Raw genomic sequence first — 10,693 nt, 5'->3', positions numbered from 1 at the left:
GGGTTGCAGGCGCACCCTCCCCTCCAGGGCGGCCACGCAGCTGTCATTGCCGCCGCCACTGCGAGGCTGGAGCGGAGCCCGGGTGGCCGAGGGAGGGGACCCCGCGAGAGGGCCGCGCGCCGGCCGCCGCCGCCCCGGCGCCCAGGCTCGGTGAGTGCCGCCGGGCCCCGCCGCTCGCGCGCTCGTTCCCGGGGCTTGCGGTCCCCACCCGGGTCCGCCCTTCCCACCCTCGCCGGCCACCTCGGGCCTCGGGCCGCCCCCAGCTCCGGCCTGGCCTGCGGGCCCCTCCCGCGACCCCGCATCCCCGCCGGCCGCGCCCGCGCCCGCCCCTCCCGCCGCGGCCTCGGCTCCGGGTGCTCCCTGCAGGTGCCGCTCCCTCAGCGTCGGCTCCCATCCGAGCCTTGGGCGTGTCCCGCACTGCGGGCAGTGCCTGAGCCCGCGCCGCGCGGGGAAGCTCAACCCTGCCGAGACTCGGCACGGCCCGGGCCCTCTGTGTGCGCCCAGAAGGTGGATATGTAGCGACCGACAGCCCCGGGCCCGAGGGATGCAGGCGTCTGCCGCGCACTTGCGGAGATGGCGCCGCTTTCCGGCCGCAGGGATGCCGGGCGCGCGGTGGCAAAGCCGCCCGGGTTGGATTCCGCCTGCTCCCACCCCCTGGTTCCGAGGAGCCTCCAAATCCGAATCCAAGGCCCACGGTCCGCGGCGGGTGTTTGCTGCGCCGTCCACTGTGTGGGAGCGGGAAAGGGGAGCCGCTAGTCCAGGCGGAGTGGCTTGTGGCAGTCGCCGGGGCCGCGTTCTCGGCGCCCTCCGTCAGGACGCCTGTGTGCATCGCGTCCGTGTGTCTTGGCTCTGTTCCTAGCCGGCTCCACGCTTCAGAAGGGCCGGGACGGCCTTATGGTCAGGGGCGTGGGGAAGGTGCTTGGTGTCTGTTGCACAGATGAAGCCATGTCCTCAGGGGGTAATTGCCGCTTGTTCTCCGGGTTACGTGCTGGACTGTGCACTCCGGGAAGGCATCGATTGGATCTTGTTGGGGTTTGTGTTCCTGGAACTCCAGAAATGCCCGCTGAGTGAGTAGCCGAGACCCCGCGACAGCATGGAGCCCAAGCAGGGAGCACGTGGGAGAGGTTCACTCTTCTCCCGGGCATCCCGTCATTTTATTCAGATAGTCTGGGTGCTGCCTTTTGTAAACTTGAAAAGACTAAGACTGTTTTAGAAAGTTTGCCTCGTGGGAAATGTAAGAGAAAGGGAAAAATAGATAAAAATGGATGTCATGGGAATCTCCCCCACACTTTCATTTTTAACTTCTTAGATAATTTTTCTTTTAAATTGAACCTTTGCTAACTCTACCTGAAAAACAGGACGACGTCTCTCCCTTCCTAAGGTGACTTACCACCATTCTGACCAGACAGGCTTTTGGAACAGGAGAGGGTAGCACGAGTTGTTTCTAAAAAGATGTTAGCCTTCCATCTACGTAAGCCAGGCAGTCTCATGGGAGCCCATTTTGACGTAGTCTCAACTGGGAAGGCCCAGGTAAGATCCCTAGTTTGCCATTTCTTCCCCAGCCCTGCTTCCGGAGACTGTGGAATCTATTGAGGGGAAGCATTCTGGAACTTTGGGGACGGCTCTGACGGGGAAGGCCTTGTGCAAAATGGAAAGATGAATTGGAGGCCGGGCTAAGTGGCTCACACCTGTAATCCCAGCACTTTGGGAGGCAGAGGCGGGCGGATCACTTGAGGTCAGGAGTTCGAGACCAGCCTGGCCAACATGGCAAAACCTCATCTTTACCAAAAATATAAAAAATTAGCCGGGCATGGTGGCACGTGCCTGTAATCCCAGCTACTCAGGAGGCTGAGGCAGAAGAATCGCTTGAACATATTAGGTGGAGGTTACAATGAGCTGAGATGGCACCACTGTCCTCCAGCCTGGGTGACAGAGCAAGACTCTGTCTCAAAAAAAAAAAAAAAAAGATGAATTGGACACAGTCCCTGCTCTTGGAGGGGTCTTAGGATAGAGCTAAAGAGATGCTTTATTCACAAGTAACTGTGACATAAGACAGAACAAGATGAGTACCACATGACACATCCGGAAAAGGTGCAGCAGGTGACCAGAGGTGGAGGAGGGTTGGCTCCAAGAAGAGCAGAAGGTCTCCACCCAGGCTTCCCGTTACAATCACCTGGGAAGCCAGCCTGGGCCCAAAACAGCCCAGAATCTCCAGGGGTGGGCCTCAGATGTCAGTTTCTGTCTTAAAGTGCCCCGGAAAATTCCATTGTGCAGGCAGCCAAGACAAAGAGCCCCTGAAACAAGCTTCACAGAGGCCATGGCACTAGAAGTGGGCTGGGAAGTGATGGGCAGGTAGAGAAAGGTATGCCGGGTGATATTCTAGGCAGACAAAACACTGAAGCCCACATCTTGTGGGGAAGAGTGAGGCACGTCAGGCCCTGTCCTGGGAGAGTTTTGCAGACCCCATTCCCCTGAATGGCTCAGAGTGTTTGTGGTGTTGGAGAGGTTTGGAGTCAACAGGCAGACAGGTGCCTTTGCGGGAGCCGTGTAACGAGGTCCTTGCTAACTTGCTTGTTGGAGAACATCCATGGTTACCTCTCTCCGGGGACTTTCCATTGCCTCATTACCTCGTTTCCTGCACCTAGGGAGGCAGAACAGCTAGCTGGACGGAGAACGGGACTGAAGCCACGGCAAGGGTTAGGGAAACAGGCAGTAGCAGAGATTTTGTGGAAGTCTCTCCCGATAGCTCCCTTTGGAACCACGTCTCTGGCTTAAGAATACACCCTATGAACCCCTGCCAGAGCTTCAGTGTAAACGCAGAGCCTGTGATCCTAGGGAGGCAGCCGCCTCCAACTCCAGGCAGCGCCTGTGGTGCTGAGTATGAGCGCCAGCAAGCTAGGGCTCCATCAGGGCCTGCGATGCCAGTGCCACAGCCTCAAACCAGCCTCCCCAGCTCTCAGCCAATGGCTGTGGGTTGTGCATTTGTTCCTACCTCATCCCCACAAGGGCCACTGAGTTTATAAATTGGCCTTGGCCAGTGCAAGTGATTCACATCTGTAATCTTGGCACTTTGGGAGGCCAGGGCGGGAGGATCACTTGAGGCCACAAGTTGGAAGAACAGCCTGGGCAACATGGCAAGATCCCATCTCTAAAAAAAAAAAAAAAAAATCAAACAATTAGCCGGGCATGGGGGTGCACACCCATGGTCCCAGCTATTTAGGAGACTGAGGTGGGAGGATCACTTGAGCCAGGAGGTCAAGGCTACAGTGAGCCATGATCACACCACTATACTCCAGCCTAGGCAAAAGAGTGAGACCCTGCATGAAAAAAAAAAAAAAGGCCTCAGACTTTTTTTTTCATGTGTACTGTTTTGTGTAAAAGAATGAATGTAAACATGCAGCCCAATGTATATTATGTGTTATAAATTACAATTACTGTCCTGATGTATTATGGACATAGAAATATATACAAATTTGGATCTTTTAAAGGGACGAAGGCCAGACAGACATGGTGGCTCACACCTGTATACCCAGCACTTTGGGAGGCTGAGATGAGATGATCCCTTAAGGCCAAGAGTTTGAGAACAGTCTGGGCAACATAGTGAGACCCTGTCTCTACTAAAAAAAAAAAAAAAATAGCCAGGTATGGTGGCGTGCACCTGAAGTCCCAGCTACTGTGGAGGCTGAGGGGGGAGGATCGCTTGAGCCTGGGAATTCAGGAATGCAGTGAGCTATAATGATGCCATTGCACTGCAGCCTGGGAAACAGAGCAAGACCCTGTCTCTAACAGAGAAAAAAAAAAAGGATGAGAGGTGAAATAAACATGATTAAATTTATCCAACATATGAATGCTACAAAAACTATTGTATAAACATGCTTTTTAAAGATGAAAGCCATGTGTCCACATCCCATTTATAAACTCTCATTGAATCCTAAGTCCCAGCATTTAAGATCAATTGTAAGTTCTGTTTATTGGCCAGACGGGGTGGCTCACGCCTGTAATCCTAGCACTTTGGGAGGCCGAGGTGGGTGGATTGCTTGAGGTCAGGAGTTCTAGACCAGCCTGGTCAACATGGTGAAACCCCGTCTCTACAAAAAAAAAAAAAAAAAAAAAAAATTAGCTGGGCGTGGTGGCAGGCACCTGTAATTCCAGCTACTCAGGAGGCGGAGGCAGGAGAATCACTTGAACCTGGGAGGCAGAGGTTGCAGTGAGCCGAGATTGCACCTTTGCACTCCAGCCTGGGCAACAAGAGTGAAACTCTGTCTCAAAAAAAAAAAAAAGTTCTGTGTATTTCAGGCCCTAGTTATTAACAGCATTTACACATTAACATGATACAGAGAAAGGCACAGACCCTGTGCTTACGAGGCAGGGTACTTGTTTTTCAATTTCATTTACCCATCATCTGAGGGCCCTTGATGAATTTGGACTGGGTATGTTCAGGGGCTATCAGGGTAGGTGGAGATTCTGGTGTTGAAGATGTTTTGGTGTGCGGGTGTAAATGTTCATATAGACAGTACGCTTGTAGCATCATTGGGAACGCAGTCACGTAATTGTGGAAACCTCTTCAAACGTCTGTTTTCACAAATGCTCTATTCTTGGTACAGATTCTTTTTGAAAAGCTGTAACTCTCATATACTGTCACTTTTTCTTTGAAGGGACAGATTGCATTGTGTCTATTTAAAAGAAAAAAGGTAGATGACACACTGCTGCAGTCATTTGTCATTAAAAACGAAAAAATGTCTCAAGATTTGGAACTTTTCACAAAAGAAAATCTGTACCTTCTCCTTAAATTCTCTGACTCTTTGACATACTAAGCCATGAAATGACCAGTAAACCTCCAAGTCACACAAAAGATACTCATGGTCATTTTCCACATCACTGCGAAGCATTGTAAAGCTTTCGCTATTTAAGGGTCTTGAGTTTTTGTGGTTTGTTTGTTTGTTTTAATTGACCACAACTGGAAAGCTCTGAAACTTGTAAACTCCAACACGCCTAGGATGCTTAAAGTAGACTTGTGGTGAGGGCCCACCATCACTCCCCACATCACAGGGCGCCTCCTCCTCAGTCAGGATGCCACGGCTGCTGACATACAAGCCAGCGTGAACACCAGGGTCTGTCCAAGTATTAAATATCAGTAAAGCTGGCAGGGTATGGTATCGCATGCCAGTAGTCCCAGCACTTTGGGAGGCTGAGGCAAGAGGATCATTTGAGCCCAGGAGTTTGAGACCAGCCTGGGCAACATAGTGAGACTCGTCTCTACAAAAAAAAGGCAGGTGTGGTGGTACATGCCTGTAGTCCCAGCTACTTAGGAGGCTGAGGCAGGAGGATCACACCACTGCATTCCAGCCGGGATAACAGTGTGTGACTGAGATCCTGTCCCTACAGGAAACAAACAAACAAACAAAAAAATCAGTGAAGCCATTTTTTTCACATTTTTAAAGAAAAATACTTACAAGTAGATTTTCTCATCACTTTTTCACTGCTGCAGGTTGTCTAGCCCACCGCATTTGGAGACCACTGGGAAGGGATGAGGACCATACTCTATAAATGTGCCTGCTTTTTTTATATATTAATAATATTTAGGGCTGGGCACAGTGGCTTAAATCTGTAATCCCAGCGCTTTGGGAGGCAGAGGCGGGCAGATCACTTGAGGTCAGGAGTTCGAGACTAGCCTGGCCAACATGGTGAAACCCCGTCTCTACTAAAAATACAAAAATTAGCTGGGCGTGGTGGCGAGTGCCTGTAATCCCAGCTACTCAGGAGGCTGAGGCAGGAGAATCGCTTGAACTCAGGAGGTGGATGTAGCCATGAGCCAAGATCACGCCATTGCACTCCAGCCTGGGCAACAAGAGTGAAACTCCGTCTCAAAAAAAGAAAAAAGAACTAATATTTAAGTCTGGCACGGTGGCTCACACCTGTGATCCTAGCACTTCAGGAGGCTGAGGCAGTTGGATCACCTGAGTTCAGGAGTTCAAGACCAGCCTGGCCAACATAGCAAAACTCCATCTCTACTAAAAATACAAAAAATTAGCTGGGTGTGGTGGTGGGCGTCTGTACTCCTCAGCTACTTGGGAGGCTGAGGCAGGAGAATCACTTACTTGAACCTGGGGGCCGGAGGTTGCATTGAGCCAAGATCAGGCTGCACTCCAGCCTGAGTGATAGAGTGAGACTCCGTCTCAAAAAAAAAAAAAAAAAAAAATTACTGGTGTTTGGGCGTTTCATCCACAGGATCCATTGAATTAGACATTTTCAAATATTTACTGTGCACCCCTTTCAAAAAAGATCATGTCCTAGATAAAGGATTAAACAAAACCAGTCACCCTCACCCAGCATCACTGCCCATTGGGACACACCCCGAGCTCCCTTCCTGGTGCAGCGTCCAGCGCCTTGATGACATGGGCCCAGGGTCTGCTGCCTTTCCTGGCTCATTCTCTGCACTGCCACTCGGAATGACTTGCTGCTCCCCATACGCAGTCTGTCTCCAGGATCCTGTAATGTCCTTCCTGTCCCAACTAATGAGTCATTCAAGACCGGCTTCCCATGTCACCTCCCCCCATCACCCTCCCGGGCCATCTCCCTGTCTTGCTCGCTGTCTCACACACGCAATTAATTCCTGTCTTCTCCTGAATCTTGCCATACTTTATTTAGCGTCCGTCACAGCAATTACAGTGCATGCAAGTGTTCAGGGACTGTGAACTCCTTGGATTAAGAATGTTATCATCGGCCAGGCGTGGTGGTTCATGCCTGTAATCCCAGCATGCACTTTGGGAGGCTGAGGCGGGTGGATCACAAGGTCAAGAGTTTGAGACCAGCCTGGCCAGCATGGTGAAACCCTGTCTCTACTAAAAATACAAAAAATTGGCAAGGCATGGTGGCGCACGCCTGTAATCCCAGCTACTCAGGAGGCTGAGGCAGGAGAATCGCTTGAACCCAGGAGGCGGAGGTTGCAGTGAGCTGAGATCACACCACTGCAGTCCAGCCTGGGCAACAGAGTGAGACTCTGTCTCAAAAAAAAAAAAAAATTTATTTTCATTTCCAAATCCGTAGTACCTTGTACAAGTGCCCATCAGACAGCAAAAACTTGGCAATTGTTGAATGAACAAATGCTTTTTTGTCTTGTATACCCTAAAAGACCATGGATTCTACCGGCCTCCATTAATTGACTGTCCTCTGTGCCTCAGTGCACATACACGCGGACCTTTGATGCTGGCTGGCTGTTGCAGACTCCTGGTGTCAATATTGGGATGTTGGGTCCTCCCCTGAAGGAAAAGCACCAAATGTGACCAGCACCACACCTGTGGCAAAGCGAGCAGAGCCATGGTTGGCGGCACTCTTGTGCATCTTGGGGCGGTTCACCTGTGGCTTTATCAAGGCCCCCTTCTTTCCATGAGTGGATTTCTCTATGCCTTTGTGGACAGGCTTTCATGGAGGGAGGTGTACCCGAGCTCAGAATACAACAGGAACACATGGCGTAATGGGTCTTGTGCCCCTCACTCTGGCCTGTCCCTTCTGTTCATGGGTCTCAAGACCCGCCACCCCCAGGGACCTCTGCTCCATATATGCAGATATAAAAACTTCTTTTGAAAGGGCTCATAAGGGCCAGGCAGCATGGCTCATACCTATAGTCCCAGTACTTTGGGAGGCCAAGATGGGAAGAAGATTGTTTCAGGCCAGGAGTTCCAGACCAGCTTGGGCAACATAGCAAGACTCCATCTCTGCAAAAAATATAATAAGTAGCCAGGTATGGTGGCATGTGCCTGTGGTCCCAGCTGCTCAGGGGGCTGAGGCAAGACGATCACTTGAGCCCAGGAGCACCAGGCTGCGATGAGCCCTGCTCACGCAACGGCACTCCAACCTGGGTGACAAAGCAAGACTGTGTCTAAAAAAAAAAGGGCACATAGGAATTGGGTGGCAAATTCAAGCCTATGGTGCACACAGAAATACCTGCAAACCACAAATAAAGAAATGGAGGAGGCAGTCGGTGCGGGTCTTTGGACGCAAGAAGACAGCCACAGCTGTGGCGCACTGCAAACGCGGCAGTGGTCTCATCAAGGTGAACGGGCGGCCCCTGGAGATGATTGAGCCGCTCACGCTACAGTACAAGCTGCTGGAGCCAGTTCTGCTTCTCAGCAAGGAGCGATTTGCTGGTGTGGACTTTCGTGTCCGTGTGGAGGGTGGTGGTCATGTGGCCCAGATTTATGCTACCCGTCAGTCCATCTCCAAAGCCCTGGTGGCCTATTACCAGAAGTATATGGATGAGGCTTCCAAGAAGGAGATCAAAGACATCCTCATCCTGTATGACCAGACCCTGCTGGTAGCTGATCCCCGTCCCTGCGAGTCCAAAAAGTTTAGAGGCCCTGGTGCCTGTGCTCACTACTAGAAATCCTACCGATAAGCCCATCGTGACTATCAAAATTCACCTGTATAATAAACAGATTTTGAAGGATTTTAAAGTTTCAAGGAAAAAAAAAAAAGAAATGGAGGAGTTTGGGATTTCTCCAGTTTGCTGCTGAGCACTGGCCGCCTGAAGAGCCACAGTGCTTGTTAACTGGCACAGCCAATGGCTCTTGAGCTGACAACAGTTACTGGAAAGACCATTTGTAGAAGAATTTGTGCCATCAAGAGAGTTCTCAGAAATGAGCAGCCTGCAGTATGCGCTCACTCTGCACCAAGTCAGTTGCTCACCTAAAAAACAAACATTGAGATACTCGATGTGTGTGATGTTTAATATTTTAACAGTAAGCAAACCTTTTATAGAGAGGGGAAAAGGTTTGCCTTCCCTTTCCTGACTGTGTCCCGGGACTAGTGAAGAGAGCCTCTTCAAAGGGAAGTTCTTGAAGCTCTGTTCTTGTCTTCTTGCTGGGCAGAGGCGGCAGCTTTAGGAGTGGCTGGAGTCCTGAGTGTTTAACTTAGAGTAGCTGATGGGGGCTCAGCCGGGGCCGGTCCTGGGCCTCAGTCATCAGCACTTCTGGAGACTCTGCCGCCTCGGCGTCAAGTGCAGAAGGAACATTAACTTCTTTCTCTTGTGTACATTTGCTTTTGTAACAAAAAACTTGCCAGATTTTGCAATTCTAGGATCTCTTCCTTTAAACTCCTTTTGCTGAAACAGAACAGATGCAAGCGTAGTGTTCAGTGAGACTTTAGGTAAAGCCTCACACGTATCAGGCAACAAGCTGGGTGCCGTGGGGGCATAGAGATGAAACCTCGGCAGGGCACGGTGGCTCACGCCTGTAATCCCCACACTTTGGGAGGCCGAGGCGGGCGGATCACTTGAGGTCAGGAGTTTGAGACCAGCCTGGCCAACGTGGTGAAACCCCGTCTCTACTAAAAATACAAAAGTTAGCTGGATGTGGTGGTGGGTGCTTGTAATCCCAGCTATTTGGGAGGCTTAGGTAGGAGAATCGCTTGAACCTGGGAGGTGGAGGTTGCAGTGAGCTGAGATGGCACCACGGCACTCCAGCCTGGGCCACAAGAGTGAAACTCTGTCTCAAAAAAAAAAAAAAAATAGAGCTTATATTCTTTTTTTTTTTTTTTTTTTTGAGACAGGGTCATCTCGGAGCTGATGACTCTGAGTTAGCACCATCTCAGTTCACTGCAACCTCCACCTCCTGGGTTCAAGCGATCCTCCCACCTCAGCCTCCCGAGTAGCTGGGACAGGCACACGTCACCACACCTGGCTAATTTTTGTGTTTTTAGTAGAGACAGGGTTTTGCCATGTTGGCTGGGTTGGTCTTAAACTCCTGACCTCAGGTGATCCGCCCAGCTCAGTCTTCCAAAGTGCTGGAATTGTTCAGGCATGAGCCCCCGTGCCCGGCCAGGTGTTTATTTTCTAAATCCAAAATTTTTTATCAGATCTGCTCAGTTTTAAGTAACATCCTCAAAATCTATTTTGCTCTTCTATTTTCTAACTTGGTAAGAGGTGTTTTATAATTATTTTCCAAATTACACTCAAACACCCTCCATCTGTCCAAAGGTGCTGGAGAGTCATGCCTGTGAGCCCTGGGCACCTCCTGATGTCCTGCGAGGCCACGGTGTTCCCAAACCTCAGGGTTGCCCTGCCCCACTCCAGAGGCTCTCAGGCCCCACCCCGGAGCCCTCTGTGTGGAGCCGCCACCTCCTGGCCAGTTCCCCAGTAGTCCTGAAGGGAGACCTGCTGTGCGGAGCCTCTTCTGGGACCCAGGTGAGTTCCCTGGTACTGCCCTGCAGCCTGTGTGGGAAGGTGGGTGGTCTATCTTTCTGACCTTCTCTCCCAGCCCTGGGACTGGAGAGGACAAGATTAAGCATGGGGATCTTTCCTTTCTTGGCCAGACTTCCAGTAAGGGAAGTTGTCTGTTCCTCTAACCAGAAGACTTCTTTGAACTGTGACGGTTTTATATTCCTCACTTGGTAGAGGCAGAACGTTCATCTCAGCCAACCCCACGCCCATCTGGAGTGTGCTTCCCCGGGATGATGGCCCCAAATGGAGGCACCGGCCTCTTCTTTTTGCCTAAACCACTTCTAGAAACCTTTTATAAACCACAGGCCTTAATGTGTATCTTTAAGTCACTGCTGTTTATTCATCATCAGCAACTGACTTTGAGACAGGTCTTCTACCTTATTAATTTTAAAAGAATTGGGATAATTTATTAAGTTGCCCCTTAATAGCACTTCATACTATTTTAGCTTTAATTTCTTCACTTTTTAACAATATGAT

The 10,693-nt window shown here is 50.6% G+C and overlaps 1 protein-coding gene and 1 pseudogene across 2 annotated transcripts in view; both read left to right on the top strand.

The window, feature by feature from the left end:
• The first annotated feature begins 7 nt into the window (after positions 1-7).
• Positions 8-10,693, top strand: part of ABCA3 (ATP binding cassette subfamily A member 3) — a 63,788-nt gene continuing 53,102 nt past the window's right edge. The window contains exons 1-2 of one of the 2 annotated variants that reach the window (XM_034940937.3): positions 8-150; positions 9,974-10,180. The gene's annotated coding sequence lies outside the window, so the exon portion shown is untranslated. Of the gene's footprint in view, positions 151-922; positions 1,068-9,973; positions 10,181-10,693 lie in introns of those variants that run through there. The other variant, XM_055100640.2, reaches the window with a different exon arrangement.
• LOC117976352 (small ribosomal subunit protein uS9-like) lies at positions 7,318-9,949 on the top strand (annotated as a pseudogene).

The sequence above is a fragment of the Pan paniscus genome, chromosome 18, assembly GCF_029289425.2.
Source record: "Pan paniscus chromosome 18, NHGRI_mPanPan1-v2.0_pri, whole genome shotgun sequence".
NCBI classification, from domain to species: Eukaryota; Metazoa; Chordata; class Mammalia; order Primates; family Hominidae; genus Pan; species Pan paniscus.
Note: the sequence above shows the minus strand (reverse complement) of the source record. Positions and strands in the feature narration are given on the sequence as shown.